This window comes from Lutra lutra, chromosome 2 (genome assembly GCF_902655055.1).
Source record: "Lutra lutra chromosome 2, mLutLut1.2, whole genome shotgun sequence".
NCBI lineage: Eukaryota > Metazoa > Chordata > Mammalia > Carnivora > Mustelidae > Lutra > Lutra lutra.
The window spans coordinates 49903040-49914108 of record NC_062279.1 but is presented as its reverse complement, the minus strand read 5'-3'; the positions used below and the strand labels follow the sequence as shown (position 1 = coordinate 49914108).

Genomic DNA, 11069 nt, shown 5'->3' with positions numbered 1-11069 from the left:
AGTAATATTTGTTCTATGAAAAATTCTACTGGTATTTTGTTAGGGATTGAATACATAGGTTGCTTTGCATAGGATGGAGACTTTAACAATATTAGTTTTTCCAACCCATAAGCATGGAATATTTTTCCATTTGTTTGTGTTGTCTTCAGTTTCTTTTACCAATGTTTTATAGTTCCAGAGTACAAGTCTTTCACTTCTTTGGTTAAGTTTATTCCTATGGGTTATTTTTGTTGTTGCTGTTGTTTTGATTTTTTTTTTTTTTTTTGCTTTTGCTTTTTCTGGGGAGAGAGGAGTAGCACAGTTGTAAATGGAATTTTTTTCCTTAATTTCTCTCTCTGCTACATTATTATTGATAGAAATGCAATTGATTTCTCTGTATTAATTTTGTATCCTGCAAATCCTACAACTTTACCAAATCCCATTTATTAGTTTTTTTTTTTTTTAATTTTCAAGCTTCATTAACTTGTAATGGTCAGTTTTAGACATATTATGTGAAAGTATGAGAATTATGTGAAGAATTACCATTTTTTATTGTGTTATGTTAGTCACCATATAGTAAATCATTAGATTTTGATGTAGTGTTCCATGATTCATTGTTGGCATATTATACCCAGTGCTGCATGCAGTCTGTGCCCTCCTTAATACCCCTAACCAGGATCACCCACCCTCCACCCTTCACCCCCTTGATTCTAAAACTCTGCATTTGTTTCCCAGAGGCCATAGTCTTTCATGGTTCATCTCCCATTTTGATTTCTCCTCCTTCATTTTTCTCTTCTCCTCATGTCCTCCATGCTATTCCTTATGTTCCACAAATAAGTGAAACTATATGATAATTGACTTTCTTTGTTTGACTTATTTCACTTAGCATAATCTCCACCAGTCCCATCCAAGTTGATGCAAAAGTTTGATATTCATCCCTTCTGATGACTGAGTAATATTCCATTGTATATATGGACCACATCTTTTTTTTTAAGATTTTTATTTATTTATTTGACAGAGAGATCACAAATAGGCAGAGTCATGCAGAGAGAGAAAGGGGGAAGCAGGCTCCCTGCTGAGCAGAGAGCCCAATGTGGGGCTCAAGCCTAGGACACTGAGATCACGACTTAAGCCAAAGGCAGAAGCTCAAGCCACTGAGCCACCCAGGTACCCCTAACAACATCTTTATCCATTCATCTGTTGAAGGGCATCTTGGTTCTTTCCACAGTTTAGCTATTGTGGACACTGCTGCTAAGAACATTGGGGTGCATTTGGTGTGCATTGGGGTGCACCCATCTTTTCACAACATCTGTATCTTTGGGGTAAATACCCAGTAGTACAATTGCTGAGTCATAAGGTAGCTCTATCTTTAATTTTTTGAGGAACCTCCACATTGTTTTCCAAAGTGGTTACACCAATTTGCATTCCTCCCAACAGTGTAAGAGGGTATCCCTTTCTCCACAACTTCTCTGACATTTGTTATTTCTCATCTTGTTAATTTTTGGCGTAAGGTCATATCTGGTGTAAGGTCATATTTGGTGTAAGGTCATATCTCAAGGTGGTTTTGATTTGAATTTCCCTGATGGCTAATGATGATGAACACTTTTTCACAGGTCTGTTAGCCATGTGTATGTCTTCTTTGGAGAAGTGTCTGCTCATGAATTCTGCCCATTTTTTGACTTCATTATCTGTTTTTTGGAGTGTTGAGTTTGAAAAGTTCTTTATAGATTCTGGGTATCAGCCCTTTGTCCATAGTGTCATTTAAAAATATCTTCTCCCACTCTGTGGGTTGCCTCTTTGTTTTGTTGACTGTTTCTTTTGCTGTTCAGAAGCTTTTTATCTTGATGAATGAAGTCCCAGAAGTTTATTTTTACTTGTTTCCCTTGCCTTTGGAGACATGTCTTGAAAGAAGTTGCTGTGGCCAATTTTGAAGAAGTTTCTATGTTCTCCTCAAGGATATTGATGGATTCCTATCTCAAGTTGAGGTCTTTCATCCATTTTGAGTTTATCTTTGTGTGTGGTATAAGAGAATGGTCCATTTCACTTTTTCTGTATATAGCTGTCCAGTTTTCCCAGCACCTTTTATTGAAGAGACTCTCCTTATCAGATATTTTCTCCTGCTTTGTCAAAGATTAGTTGACCACAGAGATTAGAGTTCATATCTGGGCTCTGTCTTCTCTTCTGTTGGTCTATGTGTCTGTTTTTGTGCAAGTACCATGCTGTGTTGGTGATCACAGCTTTGTAATACAGCTTGAAATCAGGCAACAGGATACCCCCAGCTTTGTTTTTCTTTTTTCAACATTTCCTTGGTGATTTGGGGTCTTTCCCGGTTCCATACAAATTTTAAGATTGTTTGTTCCAGCATTTTGAAAAATGCTGTTGGTATTTTGATTGAGATGGCATTGAAATTATAGATTGCCCTGCGCAGCATAGTCATTTTAATGATGTTTATTCTTCTGACCCATGAGCATGGAATATTTTTCCATCATTTTGTGTCTTCTTCAATTTCTTTCATGACAGTTCTGTGGTTCTTCAAGTATAGACCTTTTACCTCTTTGGATAGGTTTATTCCAAGGTCTCTGATGGTTTTTTGGTGCTATTATAAATGAATTGATACTCTAATTTCTCTTTCTACTATTTCATTGTTAGTGTATAAGAAAGCAACTTATTTCTATGCATTGATTTTGTATCCTGGCACATTACTGAATTGCTGTATAATTTGGGAGTGGAGACTTTTGGGTTTTCCAAATTGAATATCATGTCATCTACAAGGAGAGAGATTTTGACTTCTTCTTTGCCATTTCGAAGATGTTTTATTTTTTGTTGTCTGATTACTGTTGCTAGGACTTCTAGGACTATGTTGAACAATAGTGGCAAGAGTGGACATCCTTGTCATGTTCCTTTCAGCCTTTCCCCTTGAGAATGGTATTTGCTGTGGGGTTTTCATAGATGGATTTTATAAAATTGAGGGATAGTCCCTCTATCATTAAACTCTAGAGAGTTTTAATCAGGAAAGGATGCTGTATTTTGTCAAATTCTTTTTCTGCATCAATTGAGAGGACCATGTGGTCTTCTCTCTCGTCTTACGTGTCCTATCACATTGGTTGATTTGTGAATGTTGAACCACCCTTGCATCCCAGGGATAAATCCCAGCTGGTCATGGTGGATAATCTTTTAATGTACAGTTGGATCCTTTTAGCTAGGATCTTGTTGATAATCGTGGCATCTATTTTTGTCAGGGATATTGGTCTGAAATTCTTTTTAATGGTGTCTGCCTGGTTTCGGAATCAGGATAATGCTGGCACATAGAAAGAGTCTGTAAGTTTTCCTTCTATTTTTTGAAACAGCTTCAGGAGAATAGGTATTATTTCTTCTTTGAATGTTTGGTAAAATCCCTCAGGGAATCCAACAGGTCCTGAACTCTTGTTTTGGGGGAGGTTTTTGATCACTGCTTCAATCTTGTTATTAGGGATTGGTCTATTCATGTTGTCAGTTTCTTCCTGATTTAGTCTTGGAAGTTTATAGGTTTCTGGGAATGCATCCATTTCTTCTAGGTTGCTTAACTTATTGGCATATAGCTGTTGATAATGATTTCTGATGATTGTTTGTTTCCTTGGTTTTAGTCATGATCTTTCCCCTTTCATTCATAATTTTATTAATTGGGATCCTCTTTCTTTTCTTTTGGATTAGTTTGGCCAGTGGTTTATCAATCTTATTAATTCTTTCAAAGAACCAGCTTCTACTTTCATTGTTCTGTTCTTTAGCTTAAAATCTAATTTGTCTGATATGAAAATTGCTACCCCAGCTTCCTTTTGAGGTCCGTTGTCATGAAAGATAGTTCTTCATCCCTTCACTTTTAGTCTGGATGTATCTTAGGTTCCAAATGTGTCTCTTGTAGACAGCATATGGGTGGGTGCTATCATTTTATCCAGTCTACAACCCTGTGCTGTTTTATGGGAGCATTTGGGCCATTCATTTTGAGAGCGATTATTGACAGATGAGATTTTATTGTCATCATGTTGCCTGTGAAGTCCTTGTTTCTACAGATTAGTGGTCACATATTCCTTCAGTGTCTTCTGGTCCTGGAAGCTTCTTATCACTCCATCTCTTCTGAATGACAGCCTTGCCAGATAGAGCTCTTGGCTGCATATTCTTCTCACTTAGTACTCTGAATATGTCTTGGTAGCCCTCTGGCTTGCCAGGTCTGTGTGGACAGGTCTGATGTTATTCTGATGTCCTTCCCTCTGTACACAAGTAATCTCTTCCCCCTAACTGCCCTAAAAATGGTTTCCATGGCTCTAAGATTTGTGAGTTTTACTATTACATGCCTGGGGTTTGATCTTCCCTCAATGATCTTGGGGGTGTCCTCTCTGCCTCTAGAACATGATTACTTATTTCATTCTGCAGATTAGGGAAATTTTCAGCTACAATTTGGTCAAATATATCTTCTAGTCCTCTGTTTCTCTCTTTCTCTCTCCACCCCCTCAGGCATTCCAATAATTCTGACTTTGGAACCTTTCATGGCATCATTTATTTCTCTAATTCTGTTTTCATGGATTTTAAGCTGTTTGTTCCAGGCCTCCTCTGCTCCTTTTTTTTCTATCAGTTTGTCTTCAAGATCACTAATTTGTTCTTCTGCCTTATCTACCCTAACTCTTGGAGTATTTAGATTAGATTGGATCTCATTGATAGCATTTTTCAGTTCTGCCAGATCTGTTCTCCCTTCTGCCCTTAACAGATCTATGCTGAAATTAATAGTTTTCTCCAGTCTGACTATTGTCTTTATAATTGATACCCTGAAGTCTATTTCTGATACCTTGCTTAGGTACATATCCATTAGATCTGCTGGAGAGGCCATTATCTCTGGGTCTTTTCTTTGCTGGGAATTCCTCCTTATAATTTAGTTGAGTTGTGGTTGAGGGGATGTATACTTGAAAATATCAACCACTATCCAGACAAGGTGCGCCCTGGGAAGGTTTGGAGTAATCGGAAGTCACTGCTAAAAAGAAAGAAAGAAAGAAAGAAAGAAAGAAAGAAAGAAAGAAAGAAAGAAAGCCAGCCAGCCAAAATGAGCCCCAAGAGTAAGATTTATAAAGCACAAAACCAGAAAGAAGTAAACCACCAAAAAAAAGTGAAAAAAAAATTAAAAGTGTGTAGGGTGTGATGGGAAAATGGTTATAATCCCTTGATGTGGGCAAGAAAGTATAATTCAGTTCTTCCTGGTTGTATCTTGTTAGAGAACTCAACTTTCTGGAGATACAAGGAAATTAAAACTGATGTGTATATATATAAAGGTAGTATTAAATGGGTAAAAAGGATGACATTGTCACTTTATCTATATCTATATCTATATCTATATATCTATCTATATATTGATATATATGATATATATGTTATATATAAAGAAAAAGAAAAAAATATATGTATGAAAAGCTCAAGATAAAAAGTTACTATGGAGTATGTTGTATTAAACACCTAGTTGAAATTGTAAGTAGGTTAAAAAAAAAAGAACAAAGAACTAGAATCTTATATGAGAATCACTATTCCACCTTTCTTTTGAGCCCTATTGGCATGAAAGATGCTTCTCCATCCCTTCACTTTCAGTCTGGATGTATCTTTAGGTTCCAGATGTGTCTCTTATAAACAGCATATGTTGTTTTATCCAATAGGCTACTCTGTGCTGTTTTATGGGAGCATTTAGGCTATTCACATTGAAAGTGATTATTGAAAGATAAGTTTTATTGACATCATGTTGCCTGGGAAGTCCTTGTTTCTGTAAATTGTCTCTATAAATTTCTGTTCTATGTTACTGTTGGTTGGATTCGTTCTTCTTTTATATTTCATATTTATGGTATTTCTTGTAATGCCAGCTTGGTGGCCACATACCCTTTTACACCTTGCCAGTCTTGGAAGCTCTTTATGTCTCCATCCATTCTTAATGTCAGCCTTGCTGGATAAGGTATTCTTGGCTGCATGTTCTTCTCATTTAGTGCTGTGAATATGTCTTGTCAGCCCTTTCTAGCTTGCCAGGTTTCTGTGGACAGGTCTGATGTTATTCTGATGGTCCTTCCTCTGTATGTAAGGAATCTCTTCCCCCTACTTGCCCTTAAGACCTACTGTCTGAAATTATGATTTGTGAATTTCACAATTAAGTGTCTTGATGTCTTTCTAGACTTGTTGATCTTGGGCGGTATCTTTTCAGCCTCTAGGGCATGAGGTGGGTATTAAGGATGGCATATATTGCATGGAGCACTGTATGTGGTGCATAAACAATGAATCTTGGAACAATGAAAAAACAAAATTAAATTAAAAAAAGAATCATGAGAAAGAATTTAAAAGAGAGAGAGAGAGAGAGAAGTTAGATCCAAGAAGCATACAGGCTGTGAAGCAATACCAGGAGTGTAATACAGTGTTGTACCCTGGTGTTGGGGTTTTACAGTTTTATGGGGACCCTGTGGTTGTTGTCCTCTTGTTCTTTTAGCTTGTCTTCTGGGAGAGGGGCCTGCTGTGTTGTTTTTCAATCAATCCTGCTTAGGCGGAGTTTCCCTGTCCCCTATCAAGGGGTTGGGCTCCATGGAAGCTGGTTTTTGGGCTTTTGTTCTCTGGAGGCTTTTGTTCTCTGGTGGCATTTTGTGCTTTTCAGAGGGTCAGAGCAAAGTAAGCTGCCTGCACCCTGACCTCTGCCTCAGAGACAATCCACAGTCTGCTTTTATCTCAATGGTCCAGAAAACACAGACCCCCCCCCCACACACACAAGTTCCATTGAATATCACAGCCTCCTATGGGTAGTGCATGCTCCCCAGAGACTGTCTCAGTGGTCAGTGGAGGTCCACACTTATCCCCCATGCCACAAAAACCACTAGTGATCTTAGTCTGGATGAGCCTGGTTCTGGTGGCTGCCATTCCTGGCAATGCTGACTTGAATCCTCAATGAGTCCTCTCAGCTGCAGAAGGGTAGTGGCTACAGCTGGTCTGGGGACCATGGATTTAGGTCTGAGCTTGTGGCTGCTGGGTCCCAGCAATCGTCTCTTAAGTCCTTTTGTTCTGTTTGAGTGCTGTTTTCAGTCCTTTCCCTCTAGCAGCCACCAGTCCCCAAGCTATCACTTGGTCACCAAGCACAGGACACTTTCTCTTTGGAGTATTACTTTCCAATGGCTAGCTTTTGGTGGCTCCCTCCCCCTTCTGTTTATCCTCCATTATCTGTCTGTGCAATCCCAACTCCATCCTTTGTACCTCTTTACTGATGATCCTTTGCCCCTGTAGAGATCCAGAAGTGTATAATCTTACATCTTAAGCTGATTTCCTCCATTTAGTAGTTTCATAGTTTTTTGTTTGTTGTTTTTGTTGGAATCTTTAGGTTCTTCCATGTAGAATAGTATGTCATTTGCAAATAGTGATAAATTAACTTATTCTTTACCAAATTGGATGTTTTTTATTTCTTGTTATTGTCTGATTCCTGGGCCAGGAACTTCCATATGATGAATCAGTGGTGAGAACATTGGCTTGTTCCTGATCCTAGAGGAAAAACACTGTTTTTCACAATTGAGTGTTATTTTAGCTATTGGTTTTCATACATGGCCTTTATTATATTGAGATATGTTCCCTCTAAATCCACTTTGTAGAGAGTTTTTATCTTGAATAGATGTTGAATTTTGTCAAATACTTTTTCTGTATTGAGGTGATCATATGATTGTTACTCTTTTTTTTTTTTAAGATTTTACTTATTTATTTGACAGAGATCACAAATAGGCAGAGAGGCAGGCAGAGAGAGAGGAGAAAGCAGGCTCCCCATAGAGCAGAGAGCCCAATGCGGGGCTTGATCCCAGAACCCTGGTATCATGACCTGAGCCGAAGGCAGAGGCTTTAACCCACTGAGCCACCCAGGCACCCCTACTCTTTGTTTTTTAATGTGTGTCATGTTGATTGATTTGCAAATATTCAGGCATCCTAGCATCCCCAGAACAAATTCCACTTGGTTGTGGTGAATGATCCTTTTAATGTTTCTTGCATGCAGTTTTCTATTATTTTGTTGAGGATTTTTGCATCTATATTCATCAGGGATATTGGCCTGTACTGCTTTGTTTGTTTTTGTAGTATCTTTGTCTGATTTTGTTATGAGGGTACTGTTAGCCTCATAGAATGTATTTGGAAGCTTTCCTTACTCTTCTATTTTTTGGAATAGTTTGAGAGGGATAAATATTAACTCTTTATGTGTTTGGTAAATTTCAACTGTGGGTACAAGCCAGGGGCTTCCAAGGGAGCTCTACACAGAGGGCACCCTGGTAGAGTGGCTGGAATGAAATCAGTGAGAGCCAGGAGGTCCCAGAGAATTCATGCTGAGGGTGCTCTAGCAACCCACCTGAAGCTGCAGTTTTGTGGACCTGGAGTGTTTTGGGGGTGTTTTGCACCTGTATCACCTTTGCATGATGGCTAGGACTGTAGTGAGCACTGACCAGGGGTGTCCCAGTGCGCACTGTGCAGCAGGCAGCCTTGGTGGGATGGCTGGGGCTGGGATTCAAAAGCATTTGGCTGGCTAGGACACCAGGACCCTGCTTCCATCCACACTATCAAGTGAAGACAGAATGAAAGCCATACCATTCACCAGTCCCTCTGACCCAGAAAGAATTCTAACAGTTCTCTTGTTGCTGTTTGGCAGGATCCTATGGTTCATTCCTTTGTATTTGACTTAGTCTTTTAAATAGCAGGGGTTTTTGTTTTTTGTTTTTTGTTTTTTCTTTTTTTCTATGCCCAAAGACATTCAGTATTATCCCTCTCTCCACTGCATTAGTAGCATTGGAGGGTGGGGGTTCCCTTTATTGTCATGTTTCCAGATCTCTTGCCATTCTCTATGTGATTTCTCTATCTTTTCTTATTAGAAGCTTTCAGTTAGCCATCAGTTCCTTTTCAGGAGGAATTACTCTAGAAATAGACACAGATTTGGTGTGTTAGTGGAAGAGGTGATTTCAAGGTCTTCCTGTATCCCCATCTAGGGCCCTTTCCCTCTCAAAAAAAAAAAAAAAAATCTGGGTGGCGCCTGGGTGGCTCAGTGGGTTAAGACTCTGCCTTTGGCTCAGGTCATGATCTCAGGGTCCTGAAATTGAGCCCCATATTGGGTTTTCTGCTCAGCAGGGAGCCTGCTTCCCCCTCTCTCTCTTCCTACCTCTCTACTTGTGATCTCTCTGTGTCAAATAAATAAATTTTAAAAGTCTTTTAAAAAATCTGGTTGGAGATTTATCATCTTATCAATCTCAAAAAACAGGATTTGCTTTCATTAAGTATTCCTCATTATGTTTGGTTTTCAAAGTCATCAATTTCTTCTTTTATCTAAATTATTTTTCATTCTGCTTTTTTAGAGCTTAATTCATTCTTCTGTCCATAGTTTTTTTTTGTTGTTGTTGTTGTTGTTTTTAATAGAGGCTTAGAGTACTGACTTAAGACTTCCTTTTAAGTGTAAGCATTCAAAGCTATACATTTCTCTCCTAACACTACTTTAGCTGTATCTCCAAAATTTTTATTATTGTATTTTCATTCTTTGGTGTTCAATTAGCCAACATATAGTACATCATTAGTTTTTGATATAGTGTTCAATGATTCATTAGTTGTATATAACACCCAGTGCTCATCACATCACATAGCCTCCTTACCTGGTTGCCCTATCCCCTCAATCCCCTCCCTTCAGTAACCCTCAGTTTGTTTCCCAGAGTTCAGAGTCTCTCATGGTTTGTCTCCTCTGATTTCTTCCCAGTTTTCCCTCCCTTCCCCTGTGGTCCTCTGTGCTATTCCTTATGTTCCATATATGGGTGAAACTATATGATAATTGTCTTTCTCTGCTTTACTTATTTCATTCAGCATAATCCCCTCTAGTTCCATCCATGTCAGTGTAAATGGTGGTTATTCATCCTTTCTGATGGCTGAGTAATATTCCATTATATATATATGAACCACATCTTCATTTTTTGTTCTATTTAAAATAATTAAAAGAAAATTTCTTTTGGGCTTACACTTTGATCTCAAACTTTTACATTAAGGTTTCCTTTTTCTAGAATGCTATTCCTCCAAATATCCTTTTATTTTTCTTTTTCATATTTTTAAGTTATTATTCAAGTGGTCTTCCCAGTGATGATGGCCATCTTATTTAAAATTACAACCCTCCAGGTGTTTATTTATTTATTTTAGAGAGAAAGAGACAGAGACAGAGATAGAGGCATGGGGGAAGGGACAGAGGGAAACCCAAGCAGACTTAGTGCTGAGCATGGAAACTGGCACTCTGACAATCCTGAGATCCTGACCTGAGCAGAAACCAAGAGTCCAATGCTCAACTGACTGAACCACCCAGGTGCTCCTAGTTTTATTCTCTTTCCAAAAATGTTTTCTTCATATAATTTATCATCTTCCATTGTATTGTGTATTGCTCATGTCAGTAGAATATAAATTTCAGAATATCACATAATTTTTTCACTGAATCCTCAATATCTAATATAGTGCTTAACACATAGTAAATGATCAATATTCGATAGTTATTTGATAAATTTGTCTTGGACCTATTCAGAAATTATTATTATATTCTAGAACTTTATTCTAATTTGATATATATTAATCTACTTTAATAAATACTAATTATGTAATCTCAGTAGTGCCTCAAATATCAAATTTTATCTTTATAATAGCTGTTCTGAATATGCAGAGTACTTTTAATCATACTTTACAGATAAGAAAATGTAATCTCCAAGAATAAAGCAGTTTATATAATTCATAAACTTAAGAGTGAGACAGAAAGTGGGACTTTAAAAGTTTTTATTTACAAACCTAGACCTTCATAGCATATACATGTATCCAGGCAACAGCACACATGGGAATTGCAAATAGGGACCTCAACAAGCTTACATTATATACATACTCATTATATATGCATGCATAATATAATTAGTTTATGAAGTGATCTATGAAAATGTCTAACCATAAATAATATCAATATTAAATTAATAGAAAAACTATAACTGTCTAAATTTGTTTATAAATCATTGGAATCTGTAGTTAGAGGAACATGCTGATACTCCTTTTTCAAATAAAATTTGAACAAAAATTTAAAT

General features: G+C 37.6%; 1 long non-coding RNA gene across 1 annotated transcript; it reads right to left on the bottom strand.

Moving 5' to 3' along the window:
* Positions 1 to 630: 630 nt before the first annotated feature.
* LOC125094271 (uncharacterized) lies at positions 631 to 9766 on the bottom strand. The gene is made up of 3 exons (XR_007125435.1): positions 9624 to 9766; positions 2767 to 2771; positions 631 to 647 (listed from the first exon to the last, which is right to left on the bottom strand). It is a non-coding gene; the product is annotated as an uncharacterized LOC125094271 (long non-coding RNA).
* Between the last annotated feature and the right edge of the window lie 1303 nt (positions 9767 to 11069).